Source organism: Columba livia, chromosome 1, assembly GCF_036013475.1.
Source record: "Columba livia isolate bColLiv1 breed racing homer chromosome 1, bColLiv1.pat.W.v2, whole genome shotgun sequence".
NCBI classification, from domain to species: Eukaryota; Metazoa; Chordata; class Aves; order Columbiformes; family Columbidae; genus Columba; species Columba livia.
In genome coordinates this window covers 97,233,463-97,257,358 of record NC_088602.1, presented here as the reverse complement: position 1 = coordinate 97,257,358, position 23,896 = coordinate 97,233,463, and the positions used below count along the sequence as shown (strand labels likewise).

At 43.4% G+C, this 23,896-nt stretch overlaps 1 protein-coding gene across 4 annotated transcripts in view; it reads right to left on the bottom strand.

The window, feature by feature from the left end:
* AGPAT3 (1-acylglycerol-3-phosphate O-acyltransferase 3) overlaps positions 1-20,671 on the bottom strand; it is a 95,429-nt gene extending 74,758 nt beyond the window's left edge. Inside the window, exon 1 of one of the 4 annotated variants that reach the window (XM_065069546.1) lies at positions 20,586-20,671. The gene's annotated coding sequence lies outside the window, so the exon portion shown is untranslated. Of the gene's footprint in view, positions 1-19,820; positions 20,101-20,585 lie in introns of those variants that run through there. The other 3 variants (XM_065069532.1, XM_065069512.1, XM_065069540.1) reach the window with 3 other exon arrangements.
* Positions 20,672-23,896: the final 3,225 nt, after the last annotated feature.

Genomic DNA, 23,896 nt, shown 5'->3' with positions numbered 1-23,896 from the left:
AGGATCAAATAACAATAACCAAATTAAAAGGGTTTGTCACATACTGGTGTAAAGATCTGAACTTCATAGTCTGGGTAGCCAAGGCGGCAAACTATATAGGACAAATTAAAACGTACTGACCAATTCATTAGCCACGGAGGCCTTAAAGGAGGCTGGTCTGTCTGGCTTACAGCTCTATCAATGAAAGCAATCAGCCTCTCTGAAGACAGCAAGAAAGTTTATTTAGGGCAGCACAGCAGGCTTCTCTCACCTCTGCTGGGCACGGGAGGGCAACGTGCTGGGGGAGGCAGACAGAGGGATCAATTCTCTCATCAAATCAGAGTTTACTCCTAAAATCTCTACTCTAAAAATCACATCCAGCAACATATACATAAACAGAAACTTCTAGGGAGATAAACACTGCGTGCAAGCTTATACTTCCAAAAACTGAGCACTATCATTTGGGGGAAAAAAAAGTGCAGAAAATACACAGTGTCATACATGTACACTAAAAGTCATGGGCAAAACCTCAAACTGAGGGAATAAGGCACCCAAAAGTCTTAGGAAATTAAAAAAAAAAGGGGGGGGGTGTTATACATCCCCTTTTGCTTTCACCTATGTTCATATTTCATCCACATAGCTTCTTCCACTCATAAATGCATGAAAAACAATCAACAAACACACACACACACACACACAAAAAAACCCAAAAAATCCAAAAACCAACCAAACAAAACCCAACAACACCACACACAAAGGCTTCTTACCCCCCAACTTTCCTCCTGTCCCAAATTCTCTCTTTACAACTCATGTTATACTACTTGGGATTACCTCAGTGATCCCCACACTGCATGAAGTGATCCCAAGCAGCATTCTCTCTGGGTTTACCAGGAGGAGGGGCAGAAAAAAAACCCCTTGCTAATGTATAGATATAAGTGACTCCACAATGACTAAGGGAAAGGGGAATAATTCTTTGCAAACACTAAAGACAGCTGGCAGTTTACTCACGCCCCATGCAGAAATGCTTTTAAATGTTAAACAGCACAGTCATTGAGATCTATTCCTTCTCACGTCTCCACTTCTCTCTGCTTCCAGTTGCTCTGCTCCTGGGAGCTCCATTACTTGTGTTTAAAAGAGTATTCCCTTTTAATCTACCTACTGCTTTTCAGATTCATTTCACAGCATGTTTTTTTAAATTTTAAAATCAAAGGAAAAAAAGGATAACGTGACTGTAAGAATATACCATTACCCAAATAAGCCAGTTTCTTTATACAGTGAAAGAAAATAATAAAATTAATATTTTAAACACAAAGGAGAGCAAAGGAAAAAGATAAATGAACAAATACTGAGGAACCAGGCCTTTTTGTTGTTTGTTTTTGGTTGTGTTGGTTTTTTTTTTTAATTTCAATGTGACAGATTTGGGTGCTCTGGCAAGACACTCTGCCTTCAAGCTCCAGGAAATACAGTCAATGGCATCTACATGTCAGAAGCCTGTTTTGCCATCTCCTTGCCAGCCTAAGCATAGGGTTAGATTTCCTCTCATTTTCAAGATGCCTCAAGAGGCTAAAATGGAACAGTAGAGCCACTTCCTACCCTACTAAGAAACTAAAAAGATTTAAAAAAATAATTTAAAAAATTGTGAGATGCCTCTCCACATCCATCACATTCATTTATTACCACATAACAAAAACTGTCTCATTATCCTCACAGGAAACAGAAAGTCATATGTGAACGCAACATTTCCTAAGTGGATGCGAGATTTTAAGAAGAGTTGCTCTTTCAGGAATAAGGAACCCATAAAACAATACAAATAATTAAAGGTTAAATTATTTACTGGCACATGGAAAATAAAATTCCACTCTGACAGAGCATCCTAAGTATAGTGTATTCAGTAGTAAGTGGATTAAGACTTCACACATACCTCAGAGGAGACATCTAGGGGCATTACAGCTTTTCTTTTGCAGGTCTCCCAGCTTCACCTTGCTCTCCAGCACAACCACCACCTTAGAATATCAAATCCCAGTCCACTTTTGGCAAATGGAGAAATAAGGTTACACAGCTTTTGGTAGACAATAGGTAATCCTGCAGCACCAAAGACCTGCAACTGCTGAGCCAGCAGGTTTGGGTCTGCAGAGAGGTCCCCAAGAAGCACTGCTAGCTGACATCCCATTGCAGGGACAGTTGCCTCAGGAGCAGAGAAACCACACATCACCCAGACATGTCCAGGGCCTCCATGCCAGCAGATCGATTCCCCTGGGCCTGCACCTCACACGGCTCACTCAGCCTTGCACTGCTTGGGCTCACAGGCCCGAAGGGACAGCTGACTCCGTGTTCATGTGTCCTCCTTCATCCAGAGCCCTTTTGCAGATGAAGCGCCTCAACGGTGTCACCAGCAGACAAGACAGCTGGTCAGATGCTTGCGTGCATCCTGCTACTGACAGATGTGTCCAGCCGCGCACACCACGAGCACGTCAAAAGATTAAGGGTGCATTGCCAAAATGACTGGTGACAGCCTGTGCTGGTGCAGAGCATGTCTGGAGAGGAACAGCAAGTATGTCCTGACCCATGCGTGCACACCGCTACCTGCATCCGAATTCAATATCCAACATCCTTCAGAGATCCAGCCATAATCCCATGTTGCTTAAAATACAAATACCATTTGGAAAACTCACATAATCAGGGTAAAGTACATGGGTAAAGCAAACATGCAAGTGCCCTCTGGATCACCGAGGTCAACCCTGGTACCGCTTATACACACGGAGGTGAATTTGAGAAATATTGCAATAGACTTTAGCAAGTTTTACTGACTGGCCCAAGCCAGTATGAAAGAGATCTCTCTTTTTGAGCACTCTACAGTCAAAAGGAACAGTTATGATTTCTTCTGAGTGCATTTTGCCAGGTGCCTCACTTGGCTTTTCAATTCAGCGTTCTGCCCCACTGCCCAGCCCTGACCACAGTGCTGCAGGCTCTGCTGTCACCTCCTTTCCAGGCTACACCCAGCCCAGTGGTTTGTTATACCACAAAGCGGCATTTGATTACAATCCTCAAACACAATTTGAGCTATTCAGAAAGCACAAATTATAGTATTATTCGCCTATTTCATTATAATGTTATAACACGCTATCATAAGATTTTTTGCTTTTCAATGTACCACTGGTGAACAGAACCTAGTTTAACCCATATACAACATACCAGCTGATTTTAAGACAAAGACAAATAGTTAAAAATAAGCACACAGTTAACACCACCTGAAAATTGCAAGCAGCATTTGGTGCACTCCAAAGGAAAGGATGTTTGCTTTCCAGCAGTGCAATAAGCTGGATTACACATCATTTGAAGTGCTGGTTACTGCAGAGATGTGCATGAGTTACTGAACTGGGGGGAATGTTTCTAATTACTTATTTCTAGGCTAAAGCTCTGCCTATTGCTTGATTCTTAAAAACAGCCGACTATGCTCCTGTCTTTCTCTTGGACACGTAGAAAACTATGAGAAAATGAATATATACTTTAAAAACCGCAAAACCTCTCTCCTTCTAGCTTATGCCTTCCCTCCTGCAAGGGTATTTATAATATTAAATGCTTAGTCAAAATAATAAACAACTGAATCTATGTAGACAATTTATATGCACCTACATACAAAGAGTTTTAATAAAATCTGAATGCTTAGTGAGCAAGTAACTTCCATCACCCCTATTTCAGATAGGCATTCAGCTACCATCATCAACAACATTTAGAGACTCCAAGAATCTTACTCGAATTTGCATCCATTGATGTGACTGCTCTTCAGAGGCTGGACTTTCTCTTACTATCCACACTAAACATTCTTTCCACAGCTCAAGATGGTTTTAGTGTTTTCTGTTCTAAGGTGCCTTTGCAACTATGGTCTCATCAAATTCTAAAATACTCTTTATGAATTATAATAATAATAAAGCAGCTTCATTCAGGACACATGGGTGTCTTGAAATCAAGAGGACTTAAACATATATCTGAGTGTTTTGGTGAATAACAGATGATTGGAAAGCATAGAGATGCAAGTACTTTTTGCTAGGAAGTTATTTTGCTCTTCACATGACAAATATTTTTCCAAAGCTGGAAACCTCCAGAGATGTTTTCTTGTTTCTCTAGAACATCAGATTTATTACAAAGCTATCACATAGTGTTCCAATGTATTTATTAGTTTGGAAGTACTGTGCTAAAGGACAGTGGGAAAGCAGGGGTGGGGGGGAAAAAGTATCACCATACTGATCTATTCACTGCCTTGCTTATTTTACCTTTATCATGGCAGAGGCATGCTATTTCATTAAAACGTGTATGACACTGTGGCTAGGAACATGCAGTAAAGAAAACGATCAGACACTACTTGCCTCAGCTGCTTAGAAACTATTTAATGCATAATAAAAACCTTGCTACTGCCAACAATGAAAATATTACAGTTTACAGCACTTGCAGTCCCATAAGTATATATTATATATCTGTCTTTGAAGACACACTATTCTTAGGCTTACATATTTGCATTTTTGCAATGTTGAACCCATGGAATATTCCTGTATTATAGATTACTCTTAATATCTTCATTTCAGAGTGATTTTAAGCTGAGGTTTGAGGAAAGGTCTACCAGTTATAAAGGCTTCTAGGTTAACAGGCAGACCAAAAAAAAAAAAAAAAAAAACAACACCAAAAAAACCAAAACACGTTCCTTGAAGTTCTTCCCAACACTCATGGAAGAGATACAGGTTTCTATACACAGGTGCCAAGCACCTGTTTTAGTTCCAGGATACATCCACAGCATCCATATGGAACTGACAGATGTGACACCAGACCATCAGGAAACCTACACTCTTTGAGAGTGGTGGCTCCAGGCATGGAGAAATACCCCAGAGTGCCTAAAGCGACATTAGATATTCAGACCCCAGAGTCGCCCTACTAGTCTCCACAGCATTTAATTAAAGAAGATGACAATCAGATTTAGAATCAGCCTGGTCCCTCCATCCTCTCCCTTTCCAGCCAGTTAATTTGGTGGATGGCCACGTGACTTCAGTGTGCAGGAAAGAAAGCTGCTTTCTCAGAGTAAGTGTTTGGAATACTTTGCATGCTATCAGTCTGACAAATAACTGAAGAAACTTTTGACAATAGTGACCACAAGAGGAAAAGCACACACTTAAAAACTGAGCTGCACAGGAGGCAAACAGAAGATAGCAGTGTGAAAGGACTAGGCTTCCACAACATCTCAAGAGATATGCAACACTATTTCCCACTATCCCTTTGTAAGAAATTATGGAGTTTCTCTTTTTATTAAGAAAAAGAGCAAAATCACATTCTAATACAGAAGAGCATACATTATGAACTAAAAAAATAAAAAATGGGATTTAGATATCAGAGACATTAACTAAAAACATTAACTAGCTGATACACACACTTTAAGAAAATGTTTTCTACCTGCACAGAGCTGCTACCCTGTTCTCCAAGGTCACTGCGATTACTGATGGAAACTAACATGACACCAAGAACAAAGGTGTCATTAGCATGACTTAAGACTCCAAGTATTCCACCTTATCTTACCTAAGTGATTTATTAAGTTTACTCTGCTCACTGGCAGGACTTTACATTTCAAATTCATATTAGGCACAAAATAGTTCAAAACAAGACACAGCTGATCTATAGAAAAAACTCTAAGTCAAAAGGAAATGGTTTTGCTCCCCTTTGGGCTTTATTACTTTCACCAAAGCACTTCTGTTACATAGTCAGAAGTACATTTAATACAAAACAGAAAATAGTGTTCAGGAAGCTGAAACAAAATCATGTCAGGAAAGCCACACATTGCCAACAGGAAAGAACACTCAAAAATTAGTTTGAACACTTCGATTCTTCCAACTTCTATTGTGAGTAATACCCAGCAATAAAAACATACCCATACAAAATAAGTCAGCCTTGGCTGGTTTGATTTTTGACCTGATTACATTCTTCCTCCCAAAATAACCTCTCACCAAACAACTAAAAAGGCTGCAGTCAAGAACTGGCCAATATAACCAGGGTCTTTCACGAGCTTACACAGCTCCCTCCACACGCAGAAACTATCACTTCCATCACAAGAACTGCAAAGCTGCCTGCGCTAAGTTAACATCTGAACAAGTCTTAAGATAGGATCTCTACATAAATTAGGATTGCATCCAGACCTGAAGCAAGAAACTGGGACTCCTGAGAAAGAGATATTGCCATCCTAAAAAATAGGCAGCAGCTCTTAAATGCATGTGAGAGTCCTCCAGAGCACAGCCCTAGCCTCCCATCCTCTGAAAAAGCAGCAGAAAGTGCCTTGGTGAGGTACAGGAGGGAGGAAGAAGCAGAAGCAACCCACTGTGTCCACGGTGGAGGATAAAGAAGTTTGACAAGAAGCAAATACAGTGTCTAAGAAACAGATCTGGGAAGCAATAAGCAAGGCAAGGCGAGATGTGATGTAGGAATGCAGAGCAAGGCAGTCCCAGAAAGAGAAGGGCTGAACTGCTGAACCTGCACAGCCTGCCCAGCATCTCCCCACACACCCTTCTCTATTTCAACTCGGACCCTTTCCAAAAAACCTGCTGGCTTAGTTCATAGCAGAATTAATGGCAGCATCTACCCAAATGTAGACCTGTTTGGGTACCTACCTGCTGGCTACCCACACAATGGACTTGGGAGAGAAGAACCTCAGCCCCCACTCTAAGCACACACACTTATATAAATGTAAATCCAAGAAAATCTAGGAACAGTTAAAGGCCCTTTTCACTCCCTTCATGTTCCTTCTCCTTCCTCTCCCTTCCCCCTGTACATCTACTATAGAAGAAAAATGGTTAAGAGGTACAATAAAGAAAACCTGATATAATTCTACAGGAAGTACAAAAATGAAATACACAAAGATTAAGCATTGCTAGTACAGTTACTTAATCTATCATGCAACATAGCATTAAACTTACCTGCTCATTACTGTAATTTGGCAACTGAATCAAATGCTTAAATAAGAGCCCTGACAAAACCCACAGCAAGTGGGATAAAACATGGAAGAGGAGGAGGAGGTGAACAAGAGAAAATTACACTAAGAGATCAAGATAAATTGGAGATCCACAAATTCACCTGTCTGAGAAGATCCACCCTCTTCCAGAGAAGCTCTGCTGCCTACAGTTTCAAGAAAAAAACCTCAATAGGGAAAAAAATAAAATCCCCACTTTATAATCAAGTTGTATGTGCTTGGCACCACTAGAACTTGTTAATCACAGTTGCTGTCGGACAGACACCCCTGCAGAGAGGACCTGTGTCAGTGCAGTGGGTTTTTAATTTGTCTAACAATTATTCTCAGGTTTAGAAGCACAGAGCTAATGAGGACTTGCAGGCTAGCTAGAACAAACCCGCATTGCGAAATGCAGGTACCAGATTTCTACTGCTTATACCTTTGTTCACAGCTGTAATTCTACCAGATTATACCAGATTTGCAAACTCCAAATACTACATTATCTGCAAAAGACAAAACCTTCAAAGACACAGGGTTCATTTACTAAACAGCAGCACCCAAAATGCTTCTAACATACAGAATCCCATTTTAACGTTGTTCTGTAATTAAGGCAGAAACACAGCAGGACTTCCCTCTCCTACAAGCATACGGCATTTTAAAAAGTAGCGTATTGCAAATTCCCCCAACAGCTCATTGAATGAATGAGTCATTCAGTAGAGGCTCAGTTGATCTTAGTTCTGTCTCTCCTTCCTAGGCACACACTCCACAGTCAGCAACAGGAAGACTGAAGTTCCTCACAGTCACAAGGAAGCAAACTGTGTCTTTATATTAAAGATACACATACTTTTGATGAGCTTTTCAGACACAGTTGATGACCGTTCAACGCTGCTGACATTAGGCAGTGGTCATTGCTGGGGAAAGAACTCAAAGGACATGGAGTTCCTTGTGTGGAGCATTCTAGATGTCATGTGTTTTACCAACACACAAAAACCATACGTCCTGCTAAACAATTTGAGGCACAATAAAGCATTTCAGGAAGCTAGATGGTATTTCTTTTCTGTTCATACAGAGTGATAGACCATCACAGTCCATAAATTTTCTGGTACTTCATCTCCAATGCTTGCTAACGAAGCGTTTGGCAGTACAGGGAGCCAGGAACTTGACGCAGATTTTAATTCATTGATTATCATTCTGCAAAACTACTTCAGCACCCACTAGCTTCGTGCAATGGCTGTAATTCCAAAAAGGCAAGCAGCAGAGAGAACCCATGCTTGCATTGAAATTCTGCAGGCACATACCAGCGAGCTTCTGACTGAGATTTACCCAGCCTTTAAGCTTTTGTTTAGTGCCCTCCACGCATTGCTGGTAGTTGCTGCTTCTGGCCAGAGCAACTCTAATGTACTTTGGCTGGTCGTCAAGAATTCTGTGCCACAGAAACTCACCAAGAGCCGAATGGCTGAAAAGTAGCAAAATAAAGGAAATTAACACCATGGTCTTTGTAGTAGCTGGGTTCAAGTTCTAGTTTAAAGAGGTCAATATCCTCAAGGCTTTGCTACACCTTCTGCATGGAACAAATGTAGACTGCAAGTGAATTGTTTTCACATACTTGAAGTGGAAGACATGAAGCAGCCATTAATTAAAAGGACCCCATCTCAGAAAAGCTAAAAAACCAATACCCTTCCCAGGGTCATTCAGTCTGACGCACAGATTGATCAGTATTGCCCTGTGCTGGAATTCACAGCATACGAAGTTCCTAGAGTGGAGCAGGCTTGCAGTACAAGCCTCTGCCAAAAGAAAATTACAGTGTGCACAGCTGAAGGGGATTTCAAGTGGTCACCTAACCCAGCTGTCCCAAACCTTTGACAGCTAAGATTCTCCACCACCTTTAACTTATTTTCTTCATCATTAACAGTAATTTCTTAGTCCCCCACCCCATCCTCCCACACATTTTTTGCATGGCAACATAAGGGATGAGCAAAGACAGCCAGGACTTATTTTTTGGCTCCTCCCTGCCCCTTGCCCACAACTCACATTTCCCGCCAGGGACGCAGCACTCTGGTCCCCAGTGCAGGAGCACCAAACCCCAGCCTTCCCACAAGCATCTGCCAGAATCTTTTTTTTTTTTGAGTTCCTTCCAGCAACAGAGATTTCACAACTCCTGTTTGGCAATGGAAAGATTTTTCCAAAGCCTTCTAGCTCTCCCTTTTGCATCTTAAATCCATAACTTCTCATCATCTCTACAGCAGGCAAGGAGAGCAGTTCACTCCCTTATCTGCAGCAGGCTTTCAAGTGTTCTCTACACAGAACAACCTTCATTCTGTAAACCTTCCTTTGGAAATGTTTTCTAGATATCCCTGTGAATTTTTTCACTCAGTTTTTCTTACAGCTTAGTCCTTGGGAAAAGGCATTTCTTAAAAGGTGAAGCCTTCAGTTACATGCCATGGTCCAGCTCATGCCAAGAAGCGTCATTTCAAAGTGGTGTGTATCCCCATCCCACGTGCTTGGTTTTTGCTTTTGGGGTCAGAAAGAAGGGGAGAGTTTTGGGTTTTTTTGCAGCCACATAAGATTGACTCACATTCAAGTTTGCAAACTGCAAAGTGGAAGCATTACATTTTTGGTTATTATCAAACCAGGTATTTGGTAGGAATACAGACAAGCCTGGGGTTTTCTTTTCCCTTACATGTTTTGCCAGCCTAGCTGTGTTAATGAATAGCATTAGAGGACAGACTCCAGTGCGAGTACAGAGGCACAAATTAATGTAGGCAATGGTATCACCAAAACTGACTGTGGTTGATTCTATAGAAGGAGAGGAATTAAAGAGTACCAGCAAATAGACTCCTCCCTTCCAGGCTAAACTGCAATCCCACTACAAAAGCCGCTGCCAACCTTTTCTCAGTGTTGATATTCTTATTGCACTGGGGAGGAGAAAGGAGCCAACTAGGTAGGAGGTAAACAGCCAGTTTTATCTGCCCTGTGACAACACGCTCACATCCAGGATTACTCTGCTATTTCACTGCTCCCCATGCTGGATCTGGCAGGAACCTGAACACACAAGAATATGGCTCTGTTCCTTCTCTAGGGACCCAGATCTTAGGAAAGTTAATGCTGATCAACCCGAAAAAGACAGGCTGGCTGAAGGAATAGAAGGGGAAAAAAAAAAAGTTGAAAGTTGGCTATTTTAGGTGACCCAGTAAAACCAAAGCATCTGCATAATGCTGCAAGGCTCTTATTTAGAACTGAATCCATGAGGTTCAGAAAGGGAGCTTACAAACACCACAGTATGTTTCAGACCATTTTTAAAGCTTTTTGGCCTGAACTCGCCACTTTAAAAGCAAGCAATGTTTTCACCAAGCCCACCCCTGCCATTTGCCTCCTTGTCACAGAGCAGAGATACAGTAGCTATTTCTCTCCTAACAAATTAAATCCACTGTTTCTTGAGAAGGGTCAGAAGGGTGAGAGCACCACACTTTTTTTAAAAAGAACATTAAAAAATAATTATGCTAAAGCACATATCAGCACAAATTAAAGAGATTCAGTAAAATGCCTGCTTTCAACTTGCTTAAATATTCCATTTAAAAAACCATTTAGCAAAGTTTTATTAAAATAAATCAACTAAGGAAATGCTCGTTAAACTAATCCGAAACCCACATTCTTTTTGGATGTTCCTTCATTGAAAAATAAGTCTTCACTCTGCCGTTATAAACCCGATCATGTCCTCCATGGATGTGCCTTCCTTTGCCGCAGCAGCGAGTGTGAAGAACAACCAGTTCCAATTTCAAACATAACATCAAGTGCATTAAAGCTTCAACCTGTTTCCCTCATACAAAAACACATCCTCTGCCTTTCTCAGGGCCAGCAAGCTAAGTTATCCATAGATAACCCTTCCCCGTAGTTCATAGCTTCCTTTGGGATCCATCAAGACAGCTTTTGAATTGGTGTCTGAAGAATTAGTGTAGATGGACGTTAAGTACTGTCTTTCCACCTGTAATGCCTTAAAAGAGAACCAAAGGTTCAGCCTTCAAACCAGACCTACCACATGGCTGCTTGTCAAATGCTGAGATAATTGCTTTTGTATAAAATGTTTAAGGTTTAGGACATTAAAAAAATGACCAAAAAAAGACGAGAAAAAAAAAAAAAGAAAGGATTATACGACTCTCTTTTGCTGTAGAGAAAGGTACAGGCACATTACCTGAATGACGTAAGGCTCATAGTGGGTTACATACAGCAGGTCCTGTTAGTTCAGGGATGATGAACACTGTCTATCTGTTTTTTTACTGTGAAATATAGCCAAGATGATGCTGTGAATGCCAGTACATCAGCTAAACAGCAAAACAAGGAAATTTGTTGTTTTTTGTTTTTTGTTTTTTTTTTTTTTCCCAGTAAAGCTAATGATACCTTTGGGTCCTGGAAAGCTACAAAGCCTGCTTTCCAAGCTACTACAAAAAATTCCCTTCAGTATCACCACTACTTTCATCAGCTCTGTTTCTCCAGCATGATATTGCTACTGAAAAGCCAATATAGTACTCCAGCAGTATATTGGAGTATACCATTTAAAAAAATAAATAAATAAAAAAAATTATAGTACACAGACTAAAATGAAACTTTTCAGCCAGTAAAGATTATTTCCTTGTTGGCAAGTTGCTAGCAGCAGCTTATAAATCAAAAAGAGGAAAGTACCATCAAGAGGGCTTTAGTATAGGCACAGTTGCACTCAGGAGACCTTGCTAGAAGTACAGATCTAATAGCATCAGCATACATACCTGTTCATTCTAAGACTATATGCTCCAAAAACCTTTCCCATTAATCAAGTTATGGCTCTCAATTCACAGCCACAGCTACAGCTGCAACAAGCAAGCTGAAGCAATGCCATTTTTAACCAAAGCTTTTGTTTCCAATGCAAGGCTGAATGTCTTCTCTGGGGCTGAGCTGGACCAAAGCAGCAAAGGAGCACATCTGTACCAGCTCAGAGTTGAGGTCCACCCTGTCGTACGACACATCCCCGGGCAGTGGCCAGCCAACAATGGCCACGGAAAAGCAGGGGACCTGGGCAAGCGTATTGTGACGCTGCTGCTGCCCAACCTCCCAGCCTCTAGCAACTTGCAGCCAAGGCACTTCTCAAGGTAGAAGTACAGGGCATTTCAGAAAGATGGACCCAATTTCAAAAGCAGTATATTTCACAGTTTGGGTCCATCTTTTTGAAACACCCCGTAGTGCTGCTGCCCTTGGAGTTCAGCTTAAGACGCACTGCTCTAAGGTTGCTGGAAAATGAACGCAAACTTGGTCCTTTCAGAGTGGGCAGAGTGGGCTCATTGAGTGTTTTCTGATGAGTATTTGGGCAGGAAAGCTTGCAAGGAATCCAGCAGTGATAGGTCTCAGACCACCACAGAAAGACACTGGGGAAAAATACAACTGCAGAGTTAAGCTAGCCAGTTCAGTTTCCATCATCAAAAACAATTCAACTCAAGAGGACAAGAGGACAACTAACTTACTCAAAGTGCATAATATTCAGATTAAGCCATCTCAGTTCTTAAGAGACATCATGTAAACATCCTTGCCACAGTGCTAGTTATATATGAAACACATCTATTTTCAAACAGTTGTCCTTTCCATGGATAAGAGTGATAGCACACTCAAAATGGATGTGAAAATATTTACAAGTTTCAGAAGAGTTAGCTGTGAACAGAGGTGAGTAAAAGGCATGGCACTCTGTCCCTTGATAGAAAGCTGGCTGTGGGGTGGCCAGGAAAACAAGATTTCTTTGGCCAGAAAAGCAAAAGACAAGATAAAACCCATAAAACAAAATACCAAGAGCCACCTCAATTCCACCAACTCAGTGATGAGGGTGTTTCACTGGAAATAGGGGGGACGGAAAAATCAGTAAGGATATTGAATCTGGCCCAGCTTCCGAAAGCTGCTTATAATTTTAGCCAAAGGTACTTTAGAGGCAAAGTGAATTTAAAAAATAAATAAATAAATAATCCTTTAAATAGAGAAGAGAGCTCCATGCTCCTTAGGAAAAGAGGGGCTCCAACTCTCTGTACTGTGCACAGCCCCAGGAAGCTGCCTGAGGAACCAAAGGTCTATAACCCAAGGGCCATAGGCATCAAACAGATTCACGAGAAGAAGTTCAGCTCCAACACGCTGGTAGGAAACCCCAGACTGCAGGAAGGCATTTGGAACACGGGGGCCCAAAAAACAAACACACACTGTGGAGCATAGTGTTGGATGAATCAATCAGAACTGTAACTGGGAGATAAATGCTCGCATTAGGCATTAAAGGTGGATGGGTCAACCGTATAGCCACGCATCTCTGCTTAGCCAGGAGGAGGAACAACATTTGCACTGAAACCTGATGGAAGGCTACCAGGCAGGCTAACAGGTTTAAAAATCTACTTTTATCAAATAAACTGATTATAGCTGTGTTATTTAACTGTACGTCAGCCATCATAAAAATTTGGGTCCAGAAGCAGTCTAGCATGTATCACTACCAGGAACCTGAATGCTGACCCTGCAGGAAAAGACTGAAAACTCCTAACACTAAACCATCATACGAATTATGTTAAGAGATAAGACACCCATCGTGTTCCCCTGAAAAGACCCAATCTGCATGTGAAGTATCCTCAACTTCAAATCTCCAGGGGAAAAAAAAAAACATGTTCTTTGTACACAGTCAAGATTAGGCAAATCTTGCAATGGTAATTACAGACACTGCATCCCCAAGCCATCTGCTGTATCATTTATAACTGCTGGAAGGGCAGCACAAAGAGCTGATGGAAGAGAAGAGAGAGACGTTACCAGCAACCAAAGCCAGGCTGTGCAGGAAAGCTGCGACACTGGACTGACCCAAACAGAAACTTACGTCCTGGTTATTCAGACCTCCCTCAGCTTGCAGATACTGCTAGTGTTCAGGTAGCAGAGAAACAGCCATGACTGCAGCATTTTTGGATCAAAGGGAGCTAGGAGCCCTGCCTCAAGGAAACTCATAACCCTGAGCAAGCCCAGGGGGAAGGATCCGACCAGGACTTCATCCCACAAATAAGCGAACTTGTGCTCTTAATTCAGTCTGAGCAATCCAGCTTTCACACATGGACAAACTTCACAGCCAACAGCTCTGCCCATCTCTCCTCCAAGAAGTTATGCCAGTAACACGGGTAGAATCATTTTTGAACAAGCTAAATTCATCCTTTACGAGCACGCATAGGGCCCAGCTTCATGTATACACCTGCATACTGATGACTCCTGCACCTGCAAAAAGTTTGGGTTTTGTTTTGTTTTCCTCTCTCCATCGGCACAGCTACAGCTAGAAGAGGCAGAAAGACGCATTCACCCACCCCTTGATAACATACCCGCGTATCTTAGTGGCGGGCCAAGCCGCGGGCACTTTGAAAATCCCTCTTTTGCAGTACAGCTGGAGACAATGCAAATTAATTGTTTCGCCATCCATAAAAAATTACAACAATACTCACTTCATAAGGCTGTCACAAGGATTATTTAACATCTCTGAAGAGCTTTGAAAAAGAAATAGCAGCTATTGTTCTGAGTACCATAGAATTTGGAAAGATCCCACATGAATTTTACACGACTGTGCATGTGTGACAGTTGCAGCACCAATAGATTATTTTTCTCCACAAAAAAGCCTCACAGAAGCTCATTTACTCTAGGCAACACTTCAGTCAGAAATGTACTTTCTTCCTCATTAATATATCCAAAATAGATATAAACTTTGACTATTTAATTAATAGATTCAGGTGCTGTTTCTAATCTTAATTAAGGGAAACATTGCATTTTTGACAAAGAATTCAGTTTTTAGGCTGTCACGGCTCCTAAACACACTATGATTACCTAAGTAATGCTAATGCACAAGAACAACAGGCAAAAAAAAAAAAAAAAGAAAGGCAACTAATTTCACTGAAATCCCACTTCCTTTACAGCAAATGAGAAAGTCTGGCTGCATGAAGAGTTGCTACACACAGAAAATAAGCCAATGTTATACACTTACACGTGACCATTAATGACCAAAAACACTGATGCAGAAACATTGTAAAGGTTTTAAATAGTGGTTTTTTTTCATGAATATACACATACAGAAGAGGTATTGTTTTCTAAGTGTTCTACCACACACTCGGATTCACCTCTTCCATAAGGAAAATTTCTAGCATATCTCTCCAAATGTATAAGGAACATATATGCCCCTTCATTCTCACAAAACATAGGGAGATCAACGCCTGCTTCAAGGATGAGCATTTTTTTTGAGCGGTCTCAAACTACAGCAGTGATCAGTAATTAGGCAACAAGGTTGTACCCAGGGTAGAGACCAATCTGGCTGAGAGAATTACCATTTTCACTGCACAAAGCTCCCAAGGATCATTGGGACATCTTTGGTTTGGAAAGCAAACACTACATTATTGATCCTACTGCAAGAAAAACAACAGTATTAGGGCTAATCAGTACACTGGCTTTCATTCCCTATCCAAGATGAGACAGAAAGCTGCTTCTCTTAATTTAACCCTAGTTTTTCACCAAGGAACTGGCACCTACAGGTGCACTAAATAATGCAGCATTGCAGCAGCAAGCCTTAAAGAGCTTAAGCCCCAAATTCCTCAATTCCCAGGGGAATCAGTAGCCCAAAATAATGCAAAATGCATGGAGGAAATTGCATGCCCAAGGAGAAGGAAGGAAAGAGTGGAGAAGGAACGAAAAGAGCAAGCACCATGAGCAGCTGGGCTGATTTACCAATAGCACACAGCAAGGAGATGTACCATCAATCCCAGCTTTCCCCAGATTTATGTCAGGTAGTGATCAACAGCTTTAGGGGAAGTTCAGAGTGCCAAGATGATCAGCTCCTTTATCTATAGGAAAATATTCTTCACGGAATGGGTTTTCAGGCATTGGAACAGGTTGCTCAGGGAAATGGTGGAGTCACCATCCCTGGAGGTGTTTGAAAGGTGCTCAGACAAGGTTCTTAGGGCCATGGTTTAGTGCTGGAGTTAGGTTATGGTTGGACTCAATGATCCTGAGGGTCTCTTCCAACTGAAATGATTCTATGATTCTATTCTGTAAGTCTGATGGGCAGCAGCCTCACGTCTTCTGAGTGGTACATTGTTTCGATACAGCTCTCCTTGCATTTTCCCTGGAAGGTTTCACAACTTCAACCTAGCACTTCCCTGGTAATGCACAGGGTACCTTGGTACAGCCAGTCGTTTGCCTCTCCTACTAAAACTGTTTGAGTTTTGCATGGTTTTACAGACAGAAAAAGAGTCCCTGTGGCTCTCAGTTCCTTTTTACAACACCGAACACTCATTTGGACAAGAAGCCAAGCCTCCTGCTTCCCCTGCCCTGTCTACTAAACTGCACAGTTATGCTGTCTGTCCCATGCAAGGTTAGCTACAGATAAAGACACAGCAGAAGAAGGGGCTGTTGTGAAGGACTGGATCCAAAAGTAGCATTTGCAGATTGGTCTTTACAAAAGAGACAAGTATTTCTTACATTTTTGCTATGACTTGCGTGTAGCAGCTTTAAGAGCCCAGCTTCTCATCACTGTCATGTCTTGCACACTTTTAAATGTGTCCAGACTCAAAGGAATAAGGAAATTTTAATAGGTAAATCATAAGTACCCATCAATTTAAAAACAAAAACAAAACCAAAACTACTTAAGTAATGGTTTGTTTCCTTTTAAATCATTTGGAATTTGGACTTTTGGAATTTGGACTTCTGCAATTAATAAACCAAAAGAAGAAATGGAGTTTATTGGTTTGGTGCACTAGCAAATTAAATACTTCCTATATTATCCTGATTTTAGCAATAGGTCCCTGTGTCCTAGTGATAATCAGTCCCCAACATAGACACTGACTCACTCCTGGAATCCTGACATGATCGTGCATCAGATGGCAAATTGATTTTCATGTAATACATTTAACCACATCTTCATCAAGCACGCAGCAGAGGCCTTGACATTAGTGCTTCTTTTTCTCACTTTATGTTGGTTAATATCGTAAGTAAACAAGAAATTTTGATAACAATTTCTAATGCCTCTCTATTCCCTTCCTTTTAGTTTTACTTTAAAATATGGTACCTATTACTTATTAAGAGCTACCCATATGCCAAAGTTCGCTAAAACGCAAGCATCCTTTACTAGGGGCTCAGCACCAGAAGGTAGTGGAACAGTCTGAGACACAACAAAATTTTGGGTTCCCTTTGCTTTTTGTCATTTCTTTTGTTCTTTACTTTGTAATGTTCAAGGTACCAATTGCCTAGTCACCTGTTCTTTGTTCAGGCACTGACTACAGATTAATACATATGCAGCAACACTCACTGTTAACACACACACACACAAAAGACATTTAAAGAACAGGACATTTTTAGGCAGTACAAATGATAATTATCTTTCTTTGTCATTGGCTATTCCTATCAAGAATTACGTTCTCCTAAGCCAAAGGAGCAAGACTGCATGCAACCTTGCTTTGTTTTTTTGTATTTGCATAAAGCGTAGAAGCAGCCTACCAGGATGTATAGGTATCATACATTCAGTATAGGTGAACTCATTACAGTTAACAGCAATTCTTCATTCATATTGGTCCCCACAAAATGTAAGCTTCAAATCCAATTATTCCATAATAGTTTTGTAAGTAAACAAAATGCCATTCAGGATTTGAAAACAATGCATCTTTCTCCAAACACAGGCAGGAAGTAAAAAAAAAAAAAAAAAAAAAAAAACAAAAACTAGCACAGGACTATGCAATAGCTTCATTTTGTAAGAAGATTAATACAGGGCAGAAAGCTTTGGCTTTGTCTGGGAAAAGAACATCCACTTCATGCTTGTAGTGTTCCCTGTAGTTGTAGGTAGAATTTTGCCCTGTTAATGCATCTCTTCAGAGATAAAAGGAATCACGCTGGGAAGAGGAAATAGCATCGTTATTTCCGTCACCATTACCTCAACTAAAGTCCATTCTGATTTCGGCCCTTGTCAAGTACAATTCGTGCACCCTTGACTGAGCTATCTGCAATGTTTGTTAAACGGCAGTACAAAGTTTTGATAAGTGGTCCTGCCATTTTAATCATGCTTAGCAGGAACAATCTGATCAGGTGTTTTTCCCATGCTTGTTGAATTCAAGTCATATTTGGAGACCAACTGTTCTCTAGCCTGCTTTCTCCAATTAAGTGTGTGTAAAGGGGTCCAGAGGTGAAGGTGGCAACTGAGAGAGAAATGAACAATAAGGCTTTCTTAGAGTACATAAGATTGCCCTTAAAAAAGGCTGAATACAGGTAGTGAATGTAATGCACATCATTTTAATTGCAAAGGTTCAGTAACAATAGATGTGAAGGAGAAGACTAGAATACACAGATGGGAACCACAAGCCAAGGCTCCTGTGAAAATCATAGGAAAGACCAGAACACATATGTTTAAAATCCAAGAGCCGGAATTGCTCAGGACACGAAGAGCTCTGTAACAGCCCAACATTCACCGCAGCAAAGCAAATTCAGTGCAGGTTACAGCGACTCCGTTTAACTTCATCATCCCGTATATAGCTGCAGTCTTGCAAGAAGATGAATGGAAACTTTACAGGTTTTACTGCTTGTAGAATCAAACTTGGAAAAAAAATACACATACCTATCTGTGATTATGTTGAACTTTACCCAAATAACCTGTAGTTCAAGCAAGGAGCCTCAAGTGAAGAGTGACACCGCAAAAGAAATGCTGCTAAGACAAGAGAGCTTACCATTTTACTTCCAAACATGCTTGTACGTATCAGCAATTCACCAATGGCAAACACGATCTTGGACTCTAGCCTATTTCCCTTAGAGCAGGAGAGGCGGAAAGGCCATGAAGTTCAGTTTGGACTAGAAATTAATGAATCTGATGACATGATGAGCTAACAAGGCTGTTACTGCTTTGAAGAAGCAGCAAGATCACTGCAAACTCTGCCACTTTACTTTCTTGTTCCACACCTGCTCTCTGTCTTACCAAGGAGGGGAGATGAAGATTCAAAGAGGAAAAAATAGCAGAGGAGAAGAATATACAAGTGTGGTATCAAATAGATAACAGTTGCAACAAAAAGGTTCCTTTAGAATACAGTGTATTAAAAGCCATAAGGGGATAATCAATGTGTTTCTTCATTTAGATACCTACACATTAGGTTAGCAGCTTATTAAATCCATCAGCACCAGCTGAACAGAATCCAGGCACAACAGCATCCCATTTGGTTGCCACTCTCCAATCAGTAGGGTTTGCTCTTCTCCATTTTGCACTCTCAAGCCGTGCACCCAGGTGCACCTGGCTCTTCAGAAACGGGCTTTTCTTTATATTTTTTTTGCTTTGTTTTGAATCGCTCTCCTACTTTTTCTCCCGCCCTGCCTACCGCCCTCCCCTCCCGCTCGGCGGAGAGCCCGACTGCCCCCCTCCCGGCAGCGAGCCGCCAGCCTGCGCCTCCCTCGCTCAGCACCCCCGGGAGGGCGCCCATCTCCCCCCGGGAGGGGGGATGCATTGCAGCCGGGGCCCGGCCGCGCCGGCGGGACCATTGTGCCCTTCTCCGCACCGCCGCCATCCCTCCGGCTACCCCTCGCTGCCGGCCTGGCCGCCGCCCCCCCGCCCACCGGCGCACAAAGGGCTGCGTCTGCCGGCAGCACCGGCACCGCGGCCGCTGGACCGAGCCGGGCCCGGCGCGGCACAGGTCGGCGCCGCAGCAGGGGGCGGCGCGCTGGGGCCTTCCGAGAGGGGCGCCAGGCGGAGCCGCCGCCACCGCCCGGGAGCTCCGAGGCGGGGGGAGCTGCCCCGGCCCACGGAGGGCCCGGCAGGGGCAAGGTCTGCCGCCCGCCTTCCCCCCGCAGATCGGCACCCGCGCCTCGCCGGCGGAGCGGCACCAACCTGCAGTCCCCGCCGCCGCCTCCTCGGGAAGAGCCGGAGCTGCCTCTGTCCGCCTCAGCCTTCAGCCCCGGAGCGGGCGGCCTTGCCCGCCTCCGCCTGCTGCTGTCCGCGGTGCCACCCCGGCGGCGGCGGCGGGCTGGCTCGGCGCCGCTGCCCTCGGGAGGCGGGGAAGGGGCGAGCGGGGCGGGCGGCTGCGGGAGCCTCGCTCATTGAGTGCGGCAGCCCCAGCTGTCGCCGCCGCTGCTCCCCGCAGCCGCTACTTCCTGTGCAGCGATGGTTCAGTTCCTCCCGGTCCGCTGGGGGCAGGAGAGCCAGGCGGCGGGGGGGCGGAGAAGAGCGGGAGGGTCGGGTCAGATAGCGGGGGTGGCAGCGGCCGCCGCTTCCCCTGCCCAGCCCCGCCCCGGCCAGCGCGGCGGGACCTCCATCGGCCGCTCTCTCTCTCCGCAGCGCAGCGGAGCCGCCCGCTCCGCGCCCAACCGCCGCCTGCGCCCCCCGCCGCGGGGCGCCCGCCAGGGGGTGTCGTCGCTCCTGCCCGAGGCGCCCCTCACCGCGGCTCCGCTCCTCTGGCGGGCGGGGGAAAGGAGGGGAGCGCGTATGGGGCGATCGCCTGGCCCGGGAAGGGGAGTGCGGCTCCCCCAAGTGAGGCTAAGACGCCGCTTCCCGCTCGTGAAAGCCCGCTCCCCTGCCCCAGGAAGCGGGGGCGGCGCTTGCCCCCGGCCTGTCCGTGAGGAGTGAGAGCAGCTTCGCTCCGACACGGCCGCTCACCGGAGCCAGGACTCGGTCTCCCGCTGGCCGCCCTCAGAGAGAGCGCTCTGTGTCCTCCCGCCTGCCCGGGAGCGCGTCCCAGGACCGCCGCGGCGGGGAGGTGCGGGGCCTCCCCTGCTTGCGGGCCGGGCCCCGCCGGAGTCCGGCGCTGCCGCTCCTCGAGGCGTAAGTGAAGCTCCCGGATACCTACACAGGGACCGGGGATCTGTTTGGAAGAAGCGCGAAGATGGCACCGTGAGGAATCAATAACGGAAATTCTCAGCAAGGCAGGAAACCGCTGCGTAACACTGTTAATAAATAAAGATACAATCGCGGGTCTGAATGAAGAGCAAAGCGGTGAAGCGGCGGCTCCCGGCTGCAGGGGTGACGCTCCCCATGCGGTGCATGGGGTGGCCTGGCAAGGGCTGGGCCTGAGGGAAGCTCCTCGTGAAAGGAGCAGCGTCTCACCTGCGTTATTTGATTTCAAACAAATGTAACGCCATAGACTGACAGTATCTTTGTGCTCCTGCATATACCATAAAGAAGCAGGTCAGAACATATCAAAAGGAACACAAGTTCGGTTCGTTTTTCAGAATAAGCCTTGAAAAATCACGTTTTTGTTTGGAATCTTACTCATTCTTCTCAGGGTGTGACAGGACTGCATGCGGGGACTACAGCAGCTGAGTTTGCCCTGGTCGGAGAAATTAATCTCAGTGAGATTTTCATGGGCAATAATGACTAGGGAACTTTCCTTTCCTTTCCTTTCCTTTCCTTTCCTTTCCTTTCCTTTCCTTTCCTTTCCTTTCCTTTCCTTTCCTTTCCTTTCCTTTCCTTTCCTTTCCTTTCCTTTCCTTTCCTTTGTATGAGGAAGTGACAAAACTTGGAAATTACAGATCTTTCATTGAAAAACCAAAAACACTTTAAAATTGGAACAACATTTTCAAATACTAGCATCTAGCATTATTCTCCAAACACCTTACTGATGCTGCTAAATAGTTTTACTTTTTGAGATGATGGAAGTTTGCAGCTCTCAAAGCCTTTTAATAGAATTGCATACGTTCATTACCAGTTTCTTTTATTTGGTTCCAGAATGTGGATTCTGAGGAGACTTGTGTTAGGCAGTGATGTCAAAGGACAGTGGTCATAGCACTCTCTGGAGCATCACTGTAAAGGAGTTGCTACTCTCAGCAGTTATGGGAAACCTATTTAAAAAAAAAAAATGGTTTTAACAGTTATGTAGGTTCCAAATGTTCTCCTCTTTTGCCTGTGGTATGTGACATTCAGCACATCATAACTCAACCTACTTTAGAAAAGTATATACGAGTTATATCTAAATATTTATGTTCTGTGTTTACTTGAAGTGCCATTAAATCCCTTAATTGCTGTGCTTTCACTATCATTGCAGAACTCCACTGGTTTCCAGTTGTACATGAGTTGTATTACGAGGCAGAGATTCTGCCCTTAGGTCAGGTGCATATGCAGCTTTTTCTTCTCTCTCCGTCTTCCCCAGCACAGCCTCTTACTGGCAGTCCTGATCAGCCTTACCTAATGCTGCTCAGCCCATGCTGGCTTGGCCAATCACAAAATCCTTGGCTGGTTTCCTATGCTGGTGTAGCTTTATAGTAGGCTGACATGAGTGACAGCAGCTTCCATGGCTTCCTGAAGAACATCACAGGTGATTTCAGTCCTTCAAGCAGTTTGCAAGTGAGGCAGGACAAAGGCAGGCTAGTATTTCTTTACAGATCCCAGCACCTGGTCTCCTGTTTTATCTTAATTTTCCTTACTGGTCGTAGACAGGTATTTGCAGCTATTTTTCTGCAGCTTCTGGGTTTTCAGAAGGATGCACATAGAGTACAACTTCCATTTTTCCTTTGGGTGAACTTTTAGTATATCTCACAAGTATGTTTCCAAATAAAAAATAGCTCATTCAAGGAAATCATCTAATACAAGTAGCTTACGACAGTTTAATTGCAAAAACAGCATGATGTAATTTCTTCAGCCAGAAGACTTTTCAGATTATATCACTGTCAGGAAGACAGTTAGGCTTGCCTGACCTGTTTCTGGTCTGCCCAAATTTTAACTACAGTAAAGTATAATTTCCCTATTTTTTATATGCCGGCAGTACTACTTTGCAGTGCTTATAGTGTCCACTGAGTGAGTTGTGCACTTAACAATCAAATGATCAAAACTAAAATCTGAAAGGATGATGCATTTGTGGGGTATTTTGGATTGAGACAGAAAAGAAAGAAAGGAAGGAGGAGAGAGAGAGAGAAAATACATTGAAAGTTTGGGGATAAAAATGGTGAATACAGGAACAGCATGAAAAATCCCAAAAGGTAGCACCTATAAAGTTTGCCAAGAAATTAATTTCCACCTTCTTGCTCAGCTGTATTCTGACATCTCACTGGCAAACAGCATCTTCTCAGATGGTAAGAGAGTTCTGTGAAGTGCTGTCCAGGACCTCTGGAATGAAACTGAGAGCAACTGTCCTGATATTCATCTGTTATCCCCAGGCTTAAAATGAGCTGTTCCACAAGACCCATATTCGCTATATGGACAAAGCAAGGTTTCACACAGAGCACTACTAGCCTTTTCTATTGAACAAAAAGCACTTAACATATCCAAGTGGTTGAAATTTACCTAAGAGCATCAGGAAAACAGCTATTTCAGATAATGCCAACAGGTCTGCAGGGTTTGCTGGAAAGAAAGTCACTTATGTTGGTCTTTGCTTGTCTTGTCAACTTTTCAGAGAATGTGAATAGTATTAGGAGGGGCAGATTTTCTCCCCACCTGAAAAGACTGTCTTTTCAATGTGAATGGGGGTTCAGTTCTCTCAATTTTAGAGATGTACATCTTTTGTACCCATTGCACCTCCTATAGCTCCTCTCTCCAAATCTAATTTTTCAAACGGTTAGTTAGAAACCACTGGAGGACATTTCCATGTTAGTTTTCAACACCAAGCCATGTCTGAGTCATGTTCAACACCTTGCTCCAAAGGCAGCTCCTCATTACTTCCTGTCAACTGCAATTAAGCCCTGATTAACTTCTGGAGTGAGCAGAAGCCAGGCAAGCACTTGCAGTTTTGTACAGCAGGGACTGCATGAGCCATGGTACGTCAGCTGCTGAAAGGTTGTGAAGACTTTAAGCTGACACTGAACTGAGTCTCGTCTATACTTGAAAATTCAGGGGCGCTCCAGTAAGTACAGGTAGACAGTGCGGAGCACATCAGTGAAAGCATGACATAGCAACAACGCTGTTGTTTTCCAGTGTTAGCATATCCTGTCCTAAACTTAAGCTGTAATTAATTTGAGGTCTTAACCAAAAAAACATGC